The 22,429-nt window shown below is 39.4% G+C and overlaps 1 long non-coding RNA gene across 9 annotated transcripts; it reads right to left on the reverse strand.

Moving 5' to 3' along the window:
- Positions 1-3,084: 3,084 nt before the first annotated feature.
- On the reverse strand, positions 3,085-17,710 carry LOC147417629 (uncharacterized). Of its 9 annotated transcripts, XR_015187227.1 has the most exons (6): positions 16,761-17,709; positions 16,413-16,533; positions 14,857-15,001; positions 14,665-14,766; positions 12,917-13,025; positions 8,094-8,498 (listed from the first exon to the last, which is right to left on the reverse strand). It is a non-coding gene; the product is annotated as an uncharacterized LOC147417629 (long non-coding RNA). The 9 variants fall into 9 exon arrangements; XR_015187234.1 differs by lacking the exons at positions 8,094-8,498; positions 16,413-16,533; positions 16,761-17,709 and adding an exon at positions 3,085-3,446; XR_015187233.1 differs by lacking the exons at positions 14,665-14,766; positions 14,857-15,001 and having other exon boundaries at positions 12,917-13,004; positions 16,761-17,710.
- Between the last annotated feature and the right edge of the window lie 4,719 nt (positions 17,711-22,429).

A 22,429-nucleotide genomic window follows, 5' to 3' on the forward strand; every position in this document is an offset into this window, starting at 1 on the left:
ATAATATTCTAGCAAAAAGGAATATTCCGGCAATGGGCATGAAACTTTTGGTTTTGGGCAAGTTATTTTTCTTCACGCACGATGGCTTCTCCTTATAGAAGGGGCCTTATAAATGTGCGAATTTAATAGAAAAAATTACAAGGGGTAAATTAGGCTCCATACTTAACAATTCATTCATATCCAAGAAGTGGTACCATGCTTCTGAGAGACAAATTTTTGGGAATAATATCAAAAAAGTCTATGCCCCTGTGCAGTATATATCCAAATGATCATGATAGGAAAGATGAAGGTGAAACCCAAATCGCTCGATGAGGGGTGCCATACTAAATGCTAAAGGTCTTAATTTCTCTAATAGGTTATTAATCTATAATAGATGAGTAGTTGGATTATTTTTCATTTAAGAACTTAAAAAAATTAAAGGTATTGTCATGTATTGCACTTTAAAAGGTATAATTGCTATATTGGGGCATCATGAATACTCAGGTGTTTTAACATTGAATAAAAAATCCATGGATCCTCAAGGGCTCCTAAATTACAAGGATGGTGTATGCTAAGTTGCATTGTATGTTATACCTATAATACTCTTTGATAGGGCCCATTATAAGACACTCCATATTAATCAAGCATATTATACAATGCCACATCAACAAAATCCTCGTATCATAGAATTTCAATCGAATTGCATTTTGAAAAAATGGTGTTTTCTACATAATAGCCACCCGTAGGCTCTCACCATATTTTATGGGAATCTTCTTAGAAGCTTTGCCTTCAGCTCACCACAAAGGTGATCTTTAAAGTCCAAAAAAAAAGATATATATTACTAATGATAATTATTTAAACATAAAATTTATAATATTTTGACGTAGAAATAAGATGAGAAATTAATATTGGTATCTTTTTTTCATATATAGCTTAAGATAAAGTGTAGCAAATAGAAATCAGGGTTAAAAACTCAATGTTTACTTGCCTTGTGTAGAGCCTTCAACTCAGGTTTGGAACTAAGCTAGGTGGAGTAAAGTTAGTGATTTCTTACCATCTGTACAAAAAGCTCACACTTGGAAGTGATTTAGGCTAGCTTAAAGTAGTAATTACTTGCCTTTTGTACAGCCATGCTCATAGCTAGAAGTAACTTAAGTAGATATATCTAGTGGTTGTGTGTAGAGAAATGCTCACACTAGAGGTGATCTAGGTAGGTAGACAAGTAATCTCTCTTGTGTGCAGGAAACCTTGCACTTCAAAGTGATATAAGTAGTCATGTGTAGAGTTTGACTCACACTTAGAATTCATTTAGGTAGTTTATGTGATTCAAGATTGCTTGCCATGTGTAGAGTTTGAATCACACTTGGAAGTGATTTAAGTAGTCATGTGTAGAGTTTCATTCACACTTGGAAATCATATAGGTAGTATATATGACTAAAGATTGCTTGCCATGTGTAGAGTTTACTCACAAATGGAGGTTATCTAGATAGATTAGGTGATGGCTCACCATGTGTAGAGTGAAAGCTCACATTTGGGAGGAATTTTTAGAATCTAGTAAACAATATGCTATGAAACAAAGCTCGAGAACCAAGATTAAAAATTTAAAAAATGTAATAATTGTTAATCCTTATGCTTGTAGACAACTTTAAGTGGTTGTTTATTTTTAAATAGGATAGTAATTATTTGATTTTTAAATAGGCTAGCAATGATTGGTATAGATTGAGACTAAATTTTCCTATAAAGTTGATACATAGTCTTGCTTATACTTACAGATCCGTTTACAATATGGTGAAAGTATATGAGTGGACCTGTGTAGATGAATTGGTGGTAAATTTGGCTATAAAGCTGATAGATAGTCTTGTGGATACTCACATATGTGTTTATAATATGGTGAAAGGATATGAGTGGACGTATGTAGATGAACTAGTGGTAAGAAAGACCTCATCAAAGTTGAGGTGAAAATCTTGAGGTCATAACTTTAGTTCAATGCACACAAGGTAAAAGAACATGTGTTAAAAATTCCTAGAAGTGTGCTAGCTTGCAAAAACCCTCCTAGAAATGTTCAAGAAAAAATTCCCAAATGGGTGATTATATCAAGGAGAATACTTATTAAGGGAAAACAAAAACCTATTCCCAAAGTGACAAATTCATAATCATGAGGGATGTAAGGATGGCTCTTGAGGATGAGAAAAGACAACGTGCGTGTGCACAAGGGGGTGAGAAAAGTTGAGATGCTAAGCTCAACATATACGACCAAAAATCATCATCATTGGCACGCCTTGGTGGATACACATATGTTGGGAGTTAAACCAGACAAGATTCCTCATAGTCGACCCTCAACACTGAAGGGCACGGGCAATTTAATAAAGCCCAAGCGGTGGGATCTACAGCAATGAAACTAGGACACAGAGATCGGCACGTGTGCAGCTATAAGATGGCCAGAGTAAACTTGGACAAGCAGGGAGCCTGTCCAAGTTTTTTTATCATTTTATTGTTTGCCCACATGTCAACGAAAGCGTCGCGGGTGTAGTGGTTAGTGCATTGGACTCTCACGGCAGTGGCGAGGTGATGGGTGCTTATTTTTTTCCACCTTCCATTCGCCTTGAGATTCCCACTTTCGACTGCCACCACGGATCCCATCTCTCCCCATCATCCGCTCCCTTTAGTGTTATGGATAGTCGACCCCCTCATCGTGAGCCCTAAAATTTTGATGTCCCATCATTAATTTTTTAGAAGCTTTGTGATTCTATGAGAGTCTTTGAAGTTTTTGAGATGATTGTGCGCGTCTGTCGCACATGTCAATGCAAGGGACTTGCCGATACACTGTGTGTGAGCCACAAATAGCTCCAAGCACACAAATAGACTAATCTAGCAAGCTCAAGAGAGCAAGGGTTTGTCACTCACCGCCCTACGCTCGCCTTTGTGGAGGATTCCTCGTCGCAAAGAAGAAGGAGCTACCGTCGTGCCGCGCTGAACCTCCTCGCCACCGCCGTGCCGTTGTCGCAAGGCTTGATTGCAATCTCTCTCTCTCTCTCTCTCTCTCTCTCTCTCTCATGCGTACACACACACAAGGAGATGAAGAAGAAGAAGATGGAGATGGAGCAAGAGCACTCTTCAATTGCACAAATGAAAGAATGAGTGATTTTTAGGTTTAGGTGACTTTTATATGAGCTCACCCCATTCACAGTTGGGCACCCATACTTAGCCAACTAACCCTTGAATGTTCCTGTTAGAGTGCACCTCTCATAGGCGATCACTCTTACCCTTTTCCTATTGGACCAACAAGCCCGATACCTGACTCTACCAAATAAATAATATGGAGTCTATCATAGGTGATAGGAATGTGCGTGAGGGTTAACATGTCCCCCTTCCTGATGTAGATTCCGTCCTTGGAAGCTATTGATTTGAAGCTCGTTTGTCGAGGTGGAAGAGCCTTTAAGATGAGTGTCCTTAACCTTCTTCGGTCACTGCAAAATCAAAAAACATTGGCACAGTAATTGCATTCTCATATACAATTAAAAAGCATATGCAGTTGTAGACAGACAATTTGATTGATAACAGAATTTTAAACCATTTGTCAGCAATAAACATTAAATTGCAATATTATCAAACGCATAACAATTGTAAAGATAAAAAATATAAAAAAGTTTGGGGTCGCTAATTTAACGATTGAAAGGCACTAAAGATCGACTATTAATACCATGGGCAAGCTTCTCAATTTTCTCTGGTCAATTAATTTGTTTAATCGCAAGAGCCAAGTATTTCATGTCCAAGGGCTGACTAGAAGCTATACCTAGAAGACATTGTAGTTAAGCTACAATGAAAAGAATTGCTCATACAATCATCACCTGACTTATTTCCTTTTCTTTGACCCCCCAAAGTCTTTTCACAGTGATTCCATTTTCATGTGTGTGCTTATTTTGTATGCCTTGGGTTTTTTGCTTTTCAAGGAAAAGCACCCACACTGGGAACCTCTAGGGCTCTAGTACCATAGGTGATACATGTGAGTGAATTACCAAATCAAGCTGAGATTTCTCTTTCTACTTTAGATTTTACATTGTGGCACTTTGATTTTTTATTGTTTGCTCGTTTTCAACATTTTAATTTTGTAACTTTGGAGGGTCATATAACATTGTTACCCTCCCCAGGCTCATCACACTAGTAAACTCCTTTTATAATACTTAAGCTAAAGGTCAATAGGCACTAAGCCCACTAGAAAGCCCTAGCACATTGCACACAATGCTGCCTAAATCTGATTAGGAACCTAAGTAACCGTTGATTATTAAGAAGGCATTCCCTATGGTATTAAGAGAAGATCTCGAATGCCTAGCTTGGTCAAACTAGCTTAGTCAAACTGCTTGTTTTTTTAAACTTAGACAAGTGATTATGACAAAAAATTACATTGAATTTAATGTTTGATACTAAGCAAATGTGCTGAATATTATGCTACCAATTACAATTAAAGCATACAAACATGGATGCAAAAAAGATAAGGGGCAATGCTAATGAACAAGAAACACCTGTTTGTGTTTATGATTGCGCTTGATTTGAAGAGTGAACGAGAGAAAGATTCCATGAAGGTTCAAATCCTAACAATAGCAACACATTCCTGTACACACTAAGAAACACAAAGAATATCTCTAGGAGGCACATCAATGGGAAGAAAGAACTTTGCTAATCACTAAACTCTAAAACAGAAACACTCCTATCGTACTAATCCTACCTACCCTCCATCACTCGAGTGATGAGGATCAAAGGTGTTTGATAACATAGATTTCTGTTTCAGTGTATCGGATGTGAATGTGTAGGTCTAGGTCAATGTTTTGACTTTTATTGTGCATACTCGTTTGCTAATTGCTCTTGCTTCTTTATTATTTTTGTTTTTTGTGAGTATAAGTCTTTATATATACACTCCCTAAGATTGAGAGATTGAGAGGTCAGGGGGAAAGGTTGAGAGGGGAGGGAGTGAATGATGACTGTCAGCAAACACTCCCCCCTGGGTAGATCATACCGTTTGAAATATGTTCACCCTTTGAAACCAATTGTTCCAATTGGTACTAGGTGAGGATTTTTGCCAGTAGTTTTCTATTACCTTAGGTGCCTCGTCGAGTTGCAAGGGTGGTAAGGTACTCTCCCATGATTTTATTTGCAACGTTGTTATAGGTGGTGAACTTACAACAAGAGGTGCAAACTCTTCCTTGTTTGTGTGGATATGTACAATGGTGGGTGAAGGTTGTGTCAAAGCTTCTATTTTTGTATAGGAACTACGTGAAGAGAAAGAAGCTTCATTTGACTTCCCTGTTCTTGAGCTAGACGGAACAACTCGTTCTTTCTTTGGTATTCAAACTAGCTATGGAGAGGGTGTGTAGCATTCCGTGATTTTATACTTTCCACAATCTTCAATTTGTTTTGGAGCCATAGGATTGGGCTCACATGGGCCAGGTGACAAGTAAGAGCACAATTTAAGTTTCGACACCCAGATTTGATCATTTCCTTCATAGTAGCCTTGGGCTTCCAATGTTTTTTAGGAATCCAACACAACATTTCTTTAAATTTCTTAAGGCGAGTAGGATGTCTCTTACCAAACTCTTGTCTTTTAGCACTAGCTATGGTCGCTCAAGAAGCTTTAGGAACCCACTTGTATGTTATCTTTTCTATATTGGGATGGGTCTTGTGTGTCTCAAGCTTTATTTCAGAGGTAATATCTCAAGGACTATGGCTTGAGTGGCAGGGCTAAGAGTTGGTTTCTGTGTTGTGACACCCCCTGTCCCACAATCAATAGTGCATTTGGTGGCTATCATCCACGTGCATCCTAGGTTTATATTACCCTCCATAGTTCCAACAGGCATGACCAAAAAGTCTTGAGCTACAACCCCATTGTCATAACTGACAGAAGTGTTCCAGATTCCAAAAACCGTAGTTTTTTTCTTGTTGACATCCTTGAATTGGATAATACTTTCAGATAGAGGTGGCTTCCCTAGCTGACACCACACCCCATATGATAGAAGATTATATTTAGCACATGTGTCCAATAAGGCATTATATAGCACTTTTCCATAGGCATTGTTTAGCTCAATAGGGTATCGTAGAGGTGTGTCAAATTCCAACCAATCCTCATTGGTTTCAAAGTGGAATGCATGTGTAACTCCAAGGTTAGCCTCACTTATTACAAGATGTTATGTAACGTATGATGCATTGCACACAATTGAGCCGAACAATCCAACTTTGCTTGAAGGTTTCTTTGCTAATGACCTCACCGATTGTAGTAGGAATTATGACAGCTAAGGCCCAATGCTCACATATTCCACTACACTATTCAAATTTTAGTCGAAAAGGAAACACCTTTCAGATTTTAGTTTTCAAGCTTAAATTGGACCTTGTAATTTTTTGAGATAATTTGAGACAATCCATATAATTCACTCACAATTGTGAGTTTTGCCCAAAAAAAAAACTTGCTAAATAATTTGAAATTATCTGTAAATCTTCTTTTTTGTGTTATAGTGTGCTATTCTTTTGAAAGAACATTGGGAAAGCCTTATTTGAGCATGTCAAGTTTAGTGTGCATGTCGGATTGTAGACTGAAAAATGAAACAAGTGGTGCGCAATATGTCTTTGCTCGCGATCACGTGATCTTTCGTCCATTGACGCTACGAGAGAGAGAGAGAGAGAGAGAGAGAGAGAGAGAGAGAGATGCGTGTTAGAAGGGACAACACTGTTTGACGAAGGATTATTATTTTTCCTCATGAAGTCGTTTTGAAGAGTGGATCTACTCTTCTTTCAAAATGACATAAATAAAACCCTCTTTTCTTTCTACAAAAATCCACAAAGAACCCTTAAATTTGAAGGGTGATTCTATTTTGATAGTTTTATCATTGTATTCATTTATAGCAATACACAGAAGGGTTACTACATCAAAACCACCACCAATACATAAGCATCACACTGAGAAATTGCCATGAGGAGAAAACGCAATCGATCATACCAACTTACAAGGCTATTTACAAGGAAGCTTTACCCATAACCATGTCTATGTATTGGTGTCACCATAGGGCCATCGTATCACATCAAAGAACATTTTGCACATATAATGTCAGACCATGAACCATACAAATCAAAATGAGAAGACAACTTGATAATAGCACATGCTAAGCTCTCCATGATTACACACGTTGGGCAATGCTAAGTAAGAACTTTGTGCTAGGCATCTACACACATGGCTATTCTACTGACTCTGAGGACGTGCAAACTGCATCCTACAACTTCAGGCAAAGTTTGATCGTTTGGAGTTGGGTTGACACTATCTGTGCCATAAGCATGTGGTATGTGAGGTCTCAAATAGGGCTTGACAGAAATATTCTTCCTAATCAAAGTAATTTATTGGGCTTGCAAAAAAAAATTTGTACTCGAAGTAAAAGGGCACAATTAAAACGCTTTGCCTTTTTAGGTGAAAATTTGAGATTTTATTACTAAAACCTACAAAATGTTTTCAACTTTTTTCAAGGAAAGCTTGGGATCTCGCTAAGATTTTGCAATTAGCTTTTTACATTGAAAATATATAAAGGCACGATAAAACTCTTTCAATTTTAGGCCAAAATTTGAAGAATTACCAGTATTTACACTAAAACTTGCAAAATTTTATCGATTTTCTTCAAGGCAAGGTTGGAATGTAGCTCAAATTTATTCAGCTGTTTGTGAACATGGACCTTGCATAGTCATAAAATGGAAGGTCATGATGTATGTAGAAAAGTTGGAAGCTTAATGTATCCATTGTCACTCTCTCACCACCTCAAGGACATATATGTGACACAAGGAGCGGTGTACCTATCAAAAATTTGTTGCATCTGCGTGGGATACTGACATCTGTGTGTGTGTGTGTGTGTGTGTGTGTGTGTGTGTGTGTGTGAGTGAGAGAGAGAGAGAGAGAGAGAGAGAGAGTTTCTCCAAAAAAGCAATTACATATTGTTTCAAGAAAAAAGGGAGTCAATTCTACGATAGGAAATACTTCATCTACTTATACTATTTTCCTAATTGAAGTAATTTAATAAATAAGGGCAGAAATTAAATCCTTTTGATTTTTAGGTTAAAAGTTTAAAAAATTGTCGATACACTACAACTTGCAAAATTTATCAATTTTCCTCAAGGTAAGCTGGAGATTGTAGATGACATGGATGAATATGCACATTATGCACATGATGTGGTGGACAAAATGAAAGATGAGATCTATGCTTGCCACCAACAGCTCCATAGTTTATATAAGTGACTGCGGCTCTTAGATGAAAGGATCGACATGGCCAATGTTTGTGTCAAATTGTACAAAGAAGCCATGGAATTCAAAGAAAAGGAACTGGTTGAACTAATTGCAAATTCATCAGCTGATTTGGAAGCTCTCCAGACAAGGAATCAATAGCAAGAGCAACAAGTCACAATGGCCACCTTGGCTCTACAAGAGTATGCTTCCACAATTTGTCGGCTATAAATTTAGCTCACCATTGCAAATAATCAATTGGCACGGTCATAAGCTAGGTGCCAAGAGAAAAATAAATTGTTAAACCAGCTCAAATACAACCCTACAGTAGCCAAACGATAGGGCACATATCAAACATATAAAGCAGTGGAGCATAAAGATAAAGACCTTGAGATGGAGCTGAAGCTAGAGCAAATGCAGAAAAAGAAATCTCCATCAGATTATGCAGTGGGAGGAGAGATATCATAAGAAAATTGACCAACTTAAAGCAAAATTTAGCAAAGCCCAAGTAGTAGCCACGACACAAACCACCACACCAGGGGATGAACATATAGATTCCACAATGCAAGATAAAGGTACCCTGCAATTTATGGACTTTGAAGCAGCTACCACCGAAGAGGCCAATCTTCTAGAGCTAGATATTTATTGTGATGAAGCTGGACCCTCCACTCAACTGAAAATCCTAAATGCTGAGGAAGAAGAGACATTATAGAAGCAGGTGAAAGAGGAGATCAAGACCATCTGGAAGAAATCCATGCAGTGAGAAGAGCGGATATTGCATTCCATCAATGTCAACCTCCTCACACCATCAAATACCATGGCATTAGCAAGCTCTACCATTTCCCCTCATCAAATTTGATTTAATACAAATCAAAGAGAGGCTAAAGAATTTCCAAGCCAACCCAACATTGGAACATCCCAAATGGCGGGAGATCTGGTTGAATTGGCATCCCAGGTATCTTTTTTTGTATACAAATTTGCCAACTCATATCAAACAAGATCCTATGTAGTGTCCGATACGAAGAGTCAGAAGTTGGCAACAACCAAAGGTTTGACAGGTACACCCAAAGGTTTGACAGGTACACCCCTCTATAAAAAACTCGCATTGAGCAAGCCTCCAAACGTCTCAAAAGCTTTAAAATAACCAAAAAATTCTCATTGTTAAGTGTCTCATTTGGGTATTTTTTTAAAGGGTGGTGCCCTCTTGCTTGCTCTCTCTATCTTCTCTCTTTGCCGGGGGGGGGTGCATTAGAGACATCACTAGTGTCTCATGGCATTTTGGAAAGTTTTACTTCATCTCTCTCTCTCTCTCTCTCTCTCTCTCTCTCTCTCTCTCTCAACCACTTTGTCGGCCAGCTGCCAAACCTCACCATATTGATGCTAGAAAAGCAAGAACATATATTAAATGTCAATCCATGGGATGTAGCTGACGTGACTAGTGCATAGAGGCTACAAGATACAACTAATCTCTCAAAAAATACAAGTCTAGTGTGCTCTCACTTAGATCAATCTCAAGTGTGTGTCAAACAACAAAAGCTGATCTTCTTACCACAAGACTTATACGATGATTTCATATAGCTATAGTGCTCCAAATGCAACAAAACTTGTTACTTAGAATGTGAAAAGTACCCTCACCAACCTCATGTGCTCTAAAGTTATTCTTAATGCTTGGACAAAATCACACGATTAACAAACTATTCTAGGCAGGTTGGTTTTGGGCTTTAAATCACAATAGCTTCCTTAGGATGTGCTATATCTACTCCTATGGTCTTAAACCAAATTTGATGCATGTATGAAGCGTAAGGAATGAAAAAATCTTGTAGAAAAATACTACTAAATATACAACTTCATCACGTGAGAGATTTATATAGAATGGAAGAGCTTCACCTACGAGCGCATTGGTATGCTCAAAACAAGAATTCCACATCACACGAGGGAGACACAAAGAATTGAAACAAGAGAGAGTTCAGGTCTCATCTTGGGACTGAAATTAGTGACAAAAGCTTCACCTGGCGAGAGTAGGCCCCGGCCTCCCGACTTGCTAAAGGAAAAAAAAAATAGAACTGTACTGCAACATATGATCACTTTCATTATCCAAAAACACTGCGATCAAAAGTTACCAAATTGGCTTCTACACCTTAGCCAAGGTTTAACAAATGAAATCCTACCTAAATGGCTCAATAATAAGGCTAGGAACTGTAAATAATTACAAACTGGAAGCCCATGGCCCCTTTTCACTCTTTGCCAAATAAATGTAATGCAACAAGTTTGAACTTTACGAGATTTCAAATTAATAAATGGGGTTTTAATACAATAAGTGGGGATAAAAAGTGATAATGATGTTCGTGTTAGTTGAGTAGCTAAAATTCCCCCTCCTACCTGTGTCATCCATAACAAAACTACTTAGGGTTCTAAGTAGTGGTCATTCAGAGTGTTGTACCGGTTTTTGTTTTGGCTTTAATTTGTACCATTGTCTGTTTTTGTTTCATGTTCCATTTTAGTACTTAGGAGTAGGGTAATTAGAAACTACCGCCAAGTTTCAAGCTATTCTGACAGTAGGGTACATGGATAGTGATCCATGACCCCCTGACACAAAATGCCTAGATTTATACCAGTGATAGAACAAGTCAATAGAACATAGAGGTGTTTTCAAAACTTAATTTCGAACTAGATTGTGCAAATTGCAAGCAAAATAGAAGTTGTGTCAAAAGTTTGACAAAATTTTGATTATGTAGATTTTGACTAACTTACTGGCTGTAAAGCTATGGCCACCAAGTGAACTTTGTACAGGTTATGTGGATCAGAGTTGCGGTAAGTCATTTTTGGTTGGAGGACTGACTACACCATTAAAAGATAACATGTTAAGATTTTGCAAGCTTTGTTTTCTTGATGTATTTGCGGTCATGCAAATTTTATCAAAGTAGAAAACGCGAGTATTAGAGACCAATCAAGCCATATTTTGACTAAGGATAGTGTCAATCAAAGGACCATACCCACCTTAGAGCCAATCATGGAGGACAATCTTTTTCATACTTCCTCGGAGAGATCATACACCTATATGGATGAGGGATCCAAAAGTGTGAGTTTCAAAGAAGAAACCAAAATGGGAGCGGGACCTTCACAACCCGCACAAAACCTAAAACTTTTGCACTTGCAATATCACTTTGAGAATGAGCAAGGTGCTCACATCTATAAAGATGGTATGGATTGTTAACCGTGTCAAAAATGAAGGGAGATCAAGTGAGCTTAATCTCGTAGATTATAGGGGCAATCTATATTTTGATGAAGAGAAAAACATGTATATAGTTGTATTAAATCCTTTCATCGTGGACAAATAAGAATCGACAGACACCAAGGAAAAGGTTGACATAAAGCCCGAGGAAAAGCCACCAACAATAGACCTTCCTAATGCCAAGCTTAGAAGAGTAAATGTGGCTACATGTGTCAACACCGACAACACCCATGTGGGCTTATATAAGTATGACAACGGAGAGAAAATGCTCTATTACAAATGTGAAGAGCACTATGTGAGGGAATTAACTGAGCGTATTTACATTTGAGGTTGAGCAAGAGACGCAATTAATCATGTGAGACAAGTATGACCGGAAGTATTATGTAGTGGGCCGTAATGAGCTCAAGGGATATATGTACTTTGCGGACCCACTCCATCAGTACTATGTCACCCTTAGTGTGCACAAATCTATTGTCTCAGAAACAACAAGACCAATAACCACGAGAGTGAGTCCTCTGAAATCTCATGTGGAAGACCCATTTAATTGACCTCATCATTCTATACCAAGACCAATGGGAGCCCTGGATGCCCAGGTTCCTATCTCCACACTTTGAGGTAGTGACATCACGGATACAATTTTCAGCACAAGAGTGCTAGATGTTCGAACTAAAATCCAAGACATAAGACTTGAGGGAAGGGTGACTAATGAACAAACGAAGACATTCTATACCAAGACGAATGGGAGCCCTAGATTCCCAGGTTCGTATCTCCGCACATCGAGGTAGTGACATCACAGATACAATTTTCAGCATAAGAGTTCTAGATGTCCGAACTAAAAGCCGAGACGTAAGACGTGAGGGAAGGGTTATAATGAACGAACCCCTTCGAGAGCACCTGTCGATGGATATGAAAAGAGAGATGCAATGGGTGGAGAACCTAGAATGATGAGGGTGGTTGCAAAAACTCAAAGGATGCAATCTTCTCAAGTAGCTAAGTGCATGCTAAAGAAGTACAATCGTTTGGGAGATCCATACGCACATGTGTCCATTTCTAAGCAAGTCTTAAGAGCGGAGCAAATAGTGGATTTCCACACACAGTACAAGGAATTTGGTTTAACACTAGAGGGAGCAGCGTTGACTTGGTTCCAACCACTAAATAATAGAGATTTATTGAATATCAATCAACTCTTACAAGACTTTGTGGAGGAATTCTCTAAAAGGGGAATCAAGAACAACACAGTTTCTCAAATCTATGCCCTCAAACAAAAAGAAAAATGAAAGGTGACAAAGGCCTCACTTCATTTCAAGCAATACATTGAAAGGTGTCAAGTGCGAGTGCTATCAAAGGATGACCACTTGTCGATTCTCTTTATTGAAGGCTTGAGAAATGAAACTCTCAAGAAAGATTTACACTTAAAAGCATGCACAACATTTGAACAAGTCACCAGGGAAGCATTGTACCTGGTTGACAATTGTAAAACCTAAAACGAGGTAACTGAGGACATATAAACCAATACCAACAATGCATCTTCCATCACCAATGAGTGTACTGCAAAATGTAGTGCTCTTGCTTCAATCAAACAAAATATGGATCAGTTATTTAAAGAAGTGGCTTGCAAGATGAATTAAATCTAGAAGCCAAATCCTAAATATGCAACCGCAACAGTGACCATCAGTTAATACTCCACGAATGTTTAAGTGGTGTGACATAGAGCAAAAATGCACAAACCATGACACTAGTGAGTGCTTCTACAACCAGAACTACTTAAGGGAAAGGCAGTATGGACCATAAAAAATGTAACAATTGCCACCACCTCCAAGGTACTAGATTGGACCTAACAATGCGATGCAAGGAGGGGACAAATCCCAACTAGTATTGGGGTAGCAACCACCTTTACCTCATGAAAATTGGGTCATTGTGTGTTATGTGCAACCGATAGAGTCTCTTATAATCAAGCTAATGATACCCACAAGTTATCTGCTAGGGAAGGCTAGCCAAGGGGAACACCACCAGCAGTCCAAGACGAGAGCCCATGCTATGAATGTGGAGGTGACCATTGGGCAAGGGAGTGTCCCTATAAATATCAACAAACAATTTTTTTTGGATTTTGTGATGGGTGTGGAAGAAACCACTTGATTCAAAACTGTGTGAAAAACCTTGATAATTGTGGGAAGAAAATTGTCAATATCATAGGACCTTTACCATCCCGGGGGATTCACTATTAGTAATGGGTGGATGTCACGTGCGTGCACCCCCCTATGTACGGTATCTTACATACTAACCTACCCCCCTACATACGGACAAGATACAGACGTTCTCGCAATGAGCCATCCCCCCTCATACAGATTTCGTACGCAATGTAATGACCCACTACTTTATGTATACTAGTAACATAACAATTTTAGAAGCACATGCTTTTGCAAAAATACATGTTGAACTACAAATGAACAGAAGTGTAGATTTTAGTGTGTTTTCATTTGCAATAGATGTTAAGAGAACAAACCATGAAAAGCAACAAATGTAATGAATACTAAATTAAAATAAACCAATCAATTCATTGTAATTTATCAAAAGACGGACATCATTTCCCCTGTAAACTGATACAAATCTCAATTTCAAAACAAATGACACTAGCCACCTACTCAGTAGGCTTCCCACATGGGATTTAAGGCATACATATGAAATGGATTGTTCTCTAAATAACAAATAATGGTATGCTCATAAACAACCATGGAAAACTTCACTTATTAAAAAAAACACATTACAAAAGGTATTAACTTATTTTTTTTCTCTAAATGTATCTCTTTCTTCTTGAATATCTCTCTCTCTCTCTCTCTCTCTCTCTCTCTCTCTCTCTCTCTCACACACACACACACACACATCATGTACCAAACTCAAACGTTTCTATTCATTCTAACTTTTGCAAACAATGTGTAATAGAGTATTAGAACTATAAAATAAAGGCAAACTTAAAAGTCTTGTGGTTTTAAGGTCAAAATTTGAATCTTTTGCTAAAAGCGTTTCCGGTTCACGTTAACGCAAGCTTGCAATCAAGCTGGGTTATTAAAATTCAAAGGACCAAAGCCAAAAGTGGAGAAAGTTGAATAAACGATTTAAATAACTTTTGTTTAACAAAAGAAGTAGAGTCTAGAGACCAATAGCAAGAAAAGAGCAACAAAAGAGACTTCATACGAGAAGAACCACTAACCAATGAATCGCAAAAACAATGATTGGGTAGAAGATTGTCCCAAGCTCTCTGAGGCTTATCATTTTCCTCCTCATCATTAGAGCCATCATCAAAGGAAGGGGACTGTCAAATACAAGTAGCACTAATGTCACCAATAAAAACAAGTAACCAAGCCTCTTTCTTTGTGATAGCAACATTTTTGACAGAACTTACAAAGACAAACATTTACGATGCCAGGCTCGCGGATATCCATGACATACACCAAACTGCAGATCCCATTTTTCTTTGACTTCCCCTTTGCCTTATTTGCAACATTTTTGCATGGGACAGGCAAGCCCCTTCCCTTCCTTGATGGACTCTGCCAAAACAGCTTTGTCACTAGTATCCTTGTCTTTTAAAATCATCTATGCCACACAATCTGGATGATAAAAGTGACCACACATGGCTGCATCACACAACTAGTACCGCTCACTCATGGCTTAATATACAAGGGGTGAGAAGAAGAAGAAGATAATTTTTAAACAGGTAGCTTTATGGAGTTAAGAGATATCAAGACCCACTCTTCGACATCTCAGAGAGGCTAGGAGTGATGAGACCCTGTTCATTAAATTTACTCGTCACTTGTGATTTGAGTGCATAAGCTACACATCATCAAAGGGCCAGCATAAGCTTTGCAGAACCACCAAATGAAAGAAACACAGTCATTAAGGACTGCATACCTACCTTCACTAAATAAACACTTACGTTTCAAAAGCAGAAGACGCTCACAAGGTCAAAACCAAGAGCGAAAGATGCTCGTAGAGGAAAAGAGATCTGAAAGTCAGCCAACTCGCCAATCCAAGCAAAGAAAATGTCGTAGGGCGCATGCCTTCTTTGCATCGTCGTCCTGAAAGTCTCCAGATGCCCACATGTGCATTCAACAGCCTATGGCTTGTCACCCTCCCAAATAATGCAACGCTTGGTAGATAGTACGCCACTCTTTCTTGCCGGCACTAACAACCATAGATCCCCTTTTCTCAAGTCAGTCACACCCCGTTTCTCAGCCAACTATGGTTCCTTCGAGCTCCTTGCAGCATGTGAGGTTTACCATCGATACTCTAGCGGTAAACATAAGCTTTTCTTTCAATGTAGAGCGCTAGAGGTTGAGGGTGTCTTGGGTGCAAAGCTGCGCACTCATAATGGCAACGACGATGCCCTACAAGTACAGCAGGAGATGAAGTCTTGGCGGTAAACAGTAGAACCGCAGATATAGGAAAGCCATTCTTTCTATGTAGATACTAGAGAGCTAGAGGCTGAGGGAGTCGGAGTCGAGGTGTCTTGGACGCAAAGCTGCACTCATCAAAATGGCAATACGCTGCAAGTACAGCACTGCAGCAGTGAAGATGGGACAAGGAAGTCGTAGCAACTGCACAAGTCAAGCAAGGACAAGCGTGTAGTATGAATAGCCCTTAAGTTTAAGGCTCTTTGTTTTAGCCTGCCCAGAGTGACCGTGCATAAGATGTTTGCCCCTTAAAGGCATAGGGTAAAGGGGCCAATATAAGGCACCCTCAATCTCTAGCAGTGAGAAGATTTGAAAGGCTATCCCAAATGTCTAATGACAAGAATGCACATATTATAATTCAAAATCGTCATGATCAAGACAACAAAATTGTTAAAAAAGACCAATCTAATATGCTTGTCAATTTTAGGCCCTTGGATTCCCCAAGACAAGCTTTAAAAAAAAAAAAATCTAATTTCTGAGCACCGAGCATTGAGAAAGACTCACTCACGATGATTTGAGGACCAAGGCTTGCGTGAACTGCTCTCTGTCAAGACTCAAGCCTGAAGCAGCACGTGTAGACCGCTCCAGAGTCCAGGCACCAGAAATTGCGAGGCGTGAGGCGTGAACTCCTGATCATAAAGCAATATCACAATTTTAAAAGCTGTAATATACAGATACCAGTCGAGGCTTGTTTTATTAACTAAATTTCTCAAAGCAAGTAAGGTTCTGTGAAGTTTAGAAATGCATTGAATTTTATAAAAGAGATTAAAAATGCTAACAAGAATTCAACATTACCTCCCCACAAACTTTTTCACATCTAATGGGAAAGACGAGACTGAGGGAGGCTTAATCATACCTTAGAAATCTGTGGAAATCGTGAGAAACTTGGGCCAGCCTCCCCGCTTCCCTGCCCACATCTGCTGCAAGGAAAGGAAGAAGAAAAACGCATCGACACCCCGCTGCAGCGTAGCATCCTCAATATAAGCGCAAAACGGAGAGACTCCCCCAGGCCGACGCTTAAAAACATATGGTTCCCTCGCATCACCAGGGTCCTTTTCTGTAGAAACACCTCAAAGTAAGCTTTTTCTCCTGTACCGTTTCCCCATAAGTTCAAACCTTGATATGGGTAGAGAAATGATTCTCATCTTGCTGGAGATGGGCAGCGATGATAGCTTGCCAAGTGTAGACACTCGGCTCTCCGACTTTGGAAAAGACGCGGTAGGCTTCAAGCAAGCTTTCGGGCTTCCACAAAAGGAAAATACTCTAATGACGGGGTCCCCTAGATGGGCAAGGGCATGGGCAAGGGCCTCGAAACCATGGCCGATGCTAAGAGAGTGGAGTCGCCTGTTCAATGATGAGCAGTTCAATGCTAGCTTCTGATATAAGGCCCATAACCACGATTGCAAAGAAACCAACAGGGAGGCCGAGCAACTTCATGGTTGCAGGAAGCGCCATGATTCCTGCACCTATGATGGTTGTAGCCAGATTGAACACTGCCCCACCAAATCCTGCTCCACTTTGCAAGGTATGCGCGGATGGTTGTGGAAGGGGTAGATTGTCTATGAGAATTGGAGGGCAACTCAGAGCATGCGTCAGGGCAACAGTCTGAGGGAGAGAGAAAACCTTTGCTCTCAAGTGATATGGCTCTGTCTTTTACCATATCAGAGGATCTGTAGCTGGAAAATGGACACCGGAGACTCAGACCACAGTACGTTGACAATGCCGCAAGTGCACTCAATGCTGGACATGTCTAGGTCATAGCAGCGGCAGCAAGTGGACTCACTGTGAGCATTGAGACTTCAGAAACGAAGGAGTCAAATTTTAGGGATGTGTCTTTTCACACGGCGATCGGGTCTGGACAAACCTCAAACTTCAAACTTGAAACTAATTCAAAAATTACTCCTCAAATTTCAAAAAATTCCAAAATACCTTTGTATCTATTTTGTTGGATTGTTCAAGATTTTCTTATCTTTATTCTTTTTTTACAATTGAGATCCGTTTTTTAGTGCTTGGCATGTAATTTGTCACAAACTACCTCGCAAAAAAGGCAATTATGTCTAAAAATAATGAAGCAATTCATCTCCAAAGCCTACATAACCAACTCAAATCCTAGTTTTAGCATCTTGTATAATAGACAATTAGTCTTCTTATGGAAAGCTTCAACAAAATTTTAACTTTGGAGAAATTTACTCTCACAACCAAGGATATTTTGGGAAGTTTGGAAAATTTGAAGGGTATTTTAGGTATTTATGACAAAATACTAGGGGTATTAGGGGTATTTTGGGAATTTCCACAAATTAGAGGGGTATTTTGGTAATTTCTCTAGAAATTATCATGAAACTACAAACCATAACTAAAGGTCTTGTAAACTTTGAATTCGCATTTTGAAGGACAATTGGATGGCCGGCCCTTCTAATGACGGATCAGACAAATTTCCTTCCTTCGCAATTGAAGGGCAATGTCAATTGGATCCCTCCAAATGTAGGGTTCTTCACGAGTCAACCATTCCTACGCAAGGTAGACAACCATTTGAAGGGCAGAAGGGCGTCAAAAACTATCGATGGGACTCTCTAGCCCTCTACATTGAAAGAATGGCCTCACTTGGTGAAACCTTTGTGATGTAACCCCAAGGTTGAGGGTTCGAGGCTCATGGGTTGCGTTCTCTTGGGTGTATTCTCTTTCTTTATTGGGGCGAGTGGTTCCCACATTTGCCTCTTGAGGTTGTAATGTACATCAATGTACAATTGGAAATACATGATATGTTTAAACAAGTATCTAGATGAGAAGAAAGAGTTTGAAAAGCTACTAAACAATGCACGCACATGCAAATATTGGGAAACTTATTATAGATTACAATGACTGGTATCGTGGGTGCAAGAGAAGCTCTTGATCATGCCATTGGTGTTGCTATTGAGTTTGCATATGAAGAAGAAGAAGAGAAGAGTGACTTGGATGATGTGCAAGAAGACAACAATAAATAAAATGAGGGTGTAGATGTGGAGACAAAGGCTATGCAGATGGTGGTATTGATGATGATGATGTTGAAGAGGTTAATGAGGGTCTGAATGTCCAAGATATTGATGTCTAATGGCTACATAAAAGAAGATTAGTCAAGTTTGTGGTAGCATCGACCCCAACAAATCTAGAATCTTGTTGAAAAAGTCTTAAAGATATTAGCTACGGGAGGGGACAGGGAGGTACCATATCTTCTTGTTTGTATAGTTATCTTAGTTTTCTAGTAGAGTAAATTAACCCTTTAAAATACCAAGAACAACACCCTCATGTGAAATATTCTCTAATGGATTGTTAGGGCATGTGTCTTATGGCAGAAGCACTTAATATCCCCCCCTCCCCCCTCCCCGTGGGGTACGTCCCCCCTCCCTTATGCATACGGTACGAGCATGAAATAATGGAGGGCTACCCCTATTGTATACGCTTATGTTTGACCTCTAAAAACCCCCCTCTTGTACTCTCACGTGATACCACACGGAAATCCATAGTGAATCCCCCGGGTTTACGATGCACAAGCAGGTCAAAGTCCCAAGCCAACAGTTCCAGTCAAAGCGGTGACTTGAGCTCAAGCTCAGGTAGTGGCAAAAATTCAGCCTATAGCTGAAGATTTGAACACTTCTCAAACCAACCAAATTTGAAAATGGGTCAATGAAATCTCAAAGAAAATAATGGAAAGCCAAACGTAACAAAATGAAAGCAAAAAGGCTAAAGTAGAAAACGTCTTAGAGACAAAATTGAACCGAACAAAAGAACTGCTTAAACACGAACAAGAGAGCAAGAAAGAAGCAAAGGGATTGAAAGAGTCAAAGACCGATTGAGGTGGTTCAATCTTGGTGGAAAAGGTGAATGAGCAACTAGATGCCATGTTTCAAGCCTACGTGGCAAGGCTCAATAATAACCAAACTTTAGAATAGAGACAACTAACTTATCTACAACCAAAAGATGAAACCAAAAGAATGGAAGTGTGAGAAAAACTTATAGAAACTGCTCAAGACCTAATATAGCTTAGAATTTCAAAAACTTCGGACCCTATAACGCAGGAGCTAGGAAAAGAAAACATAGGAATGCATGGTAAAATTGACACTAGTGAAAAACATAACATTCAAGGATTCTATGACTGGTGTGGAAAGGATCATGTTCTCATAGATTACGCAAGGAATCCCAATAATAAAATAAATTCGATTGAAACAGACAAGGAGGAGTCTCATAATAAGTGTCATAATAATCAATATCTAATTCTCCTAAATGATTTTCTCATGTTAAACTGATAATTTAATATGGGGAAGTGCCAGGGGAGAAAAAGCTAGAATATTGGTTAAGCTAGAAGACCGGCCACAGTTGGGATCCAAAGGAGGGAAAATAGGGATCCAAAGGGGGGGCCATCTACAAAACAGCCATGTGCAAGAATGGGCTAAAAAGACCCTAAGGTTCAGCCCATTAAGACTTCCAAAATGCTAAGGTTCCAAAATTCAAAGGTTGTGTCCAAAGGTCAACCATGGGGGGAATTGGATGCTTTGTGTGTGTCCCAAAAGTCTTTACAAATCCCTACATAGGAGGGGGCGAGCCTTGCTTGTAGGGGATGAGAGATAAAGTCACACAAACACACACACAAGCTCCCTTTACACAAAGGGAATGAGGGACACATGTCAGCTCCCTAGCCCAGATGCCCACAAGGTGTACCCAATTCTTATTGGATGGCCTTGGAGGTGGACCAATGAGAATTAGGCTAGAGTAAATCTAGTTTATTTAATTTAAAAACACTTAATAAAAGAACCAATGAGAATTAAGTCCTCTAGAAGACTATTGGACAGTCTCCCAAGGGGTCCAATGAGCATTCAGCAGCCCAAAGGCTTGCCTGATTCCTATTGGCCAGGAGGCAAAGGGGTCCAATGAGAGCTTAGTTGAATTATTAAATTACCTAAAGCTCTCACAAAAGGGGAAAGGGGGACACATGTCAGAAGGCTATCACTTATGCTGCTTAATTGTCATTGGCTAGCCCTAGGGAGGTCCAATGAGAGGGTAGCATGAGCAAATAGCAAGAGGGGTCGACCAAGAGAGAGAGGGGGCTGATTTTTGCAAGGCATTATCACACACACACTCACACAATCTCATGTGTCAAGTAAAGAAGACTCTCTCTCCTTCTCAACCTTTAATGGAAAGCTTATCACCTACTCCAAGCTTGTGAGAAGGGAGGCCTACACCAACAACTCTTGGCTTTGTGATGCAAATCCAACCAAGAGCCAAGCTTCAATGCATGCTCATCTCTTCTACCATGCTAATTACTAAGCTAAGCTATGCTAATATGAGTGATTATGTGAGGATATGTACATCTTTCTTGTAAGAATACTCCTTCTTCCTGTCAATCTACTCTCATACCCTGCTAGCTCTCACCATCTTTGAAGGTGTGTGAGGTCTTGGGTCTGAGACCGGAGATAATTGATGTTGTGTTTGCTAAGTGTTTTGCTTAGTGCATGAAGCTTTCATCTTCATTGCACTAGCTAGTCTTGAAGGAACACAAAGAATTGTATTGTACAATGTCTCTCTTGATGGGAGAAACCATAATACAAAGCCTTTTGGAGGGGGGACCGGCTCTATGCAAATCCGGTCCTCAATGGTTGTCAATAGCTTAATTTCTCTCTCTTTTTAAAGTATTGTTCATGCTATCTAACTAGGTGTTATGGTTTTTGTTGCTCTCTCCACCCAAGCTCTTGTAATTCTCATTAGGAATCTATTCTAATGAAATGCCCACTATGTTCATGCTAATTTCCGCTACACACAAGTTTTTAGGCCATTAAATGTTACAATAAGTCCCATAATACTGGGATTGTTTCAAACACAATAGAGGATAATAAGTCATTGAAGGTGCAACCAATTCTTGAAGTGGAAGAACCGTGGCCACAATCATTGTGGGAGATTATCAAAAATAGGTAAGATGGAAGTGCTACTTTTCTCTCATCATCAATCCCTAAAATAAATATTGACCATGAGATCTATACAAGAGATATCCAGCCACTGTACTGAGGTGTAGGAGCTGAGGTTTCTATAGAGAGAAAATCGGCAGCCATAAGAACTTTACCGTTCTTCGTAGGAGAATATGAGACAAGATCCAAGGGAAAGGTCATACCAACCCAATGGAATTCTCTTCCACAAATGATGGATACAAAGATCTTGCATGATCTATTGTCTTCTCCTATTAGGTGCACAATTATCCTCTTATAGCTGATGAAAATCAAACTATAATATCTGTGGGAGAAAATGAGCAGAATCTTGGAAAATATGGGAGTGAAGATCCATCCAAAATATTACCTCGTGGATGAGATCAAGAAAACAAATCATTCTAAGAAAACAAAAGTGAAACCTGTTCTAGTGAATAAGGTAGGCGATTATTGTGAAGGGGAAGAAGGAAAGACCACCTTACCTTTGGAATACAAGGTAGTGATCACCATTGTGATACTTGACAGTGGAGCTGGAATAGCCATCACTACAAAAGGGATCTGGGAGAAATAGGAAAGG

The sequence above is a fragment of the Adiantum capillus-veneris genome, chromosome 30, assembly GCF_014529385.1.
Source record: "Adiantum capillus-veneris isolate H3 chromosome 30, ASM1452938v2, whole genome shotgun sequence".
NCBI lineage: Eukaryota > Viridiplantae > Streptophyta > Polypodiopsida > Polypodiales > Pteridaceae > Adiantum > Adiantum capillus-veneris.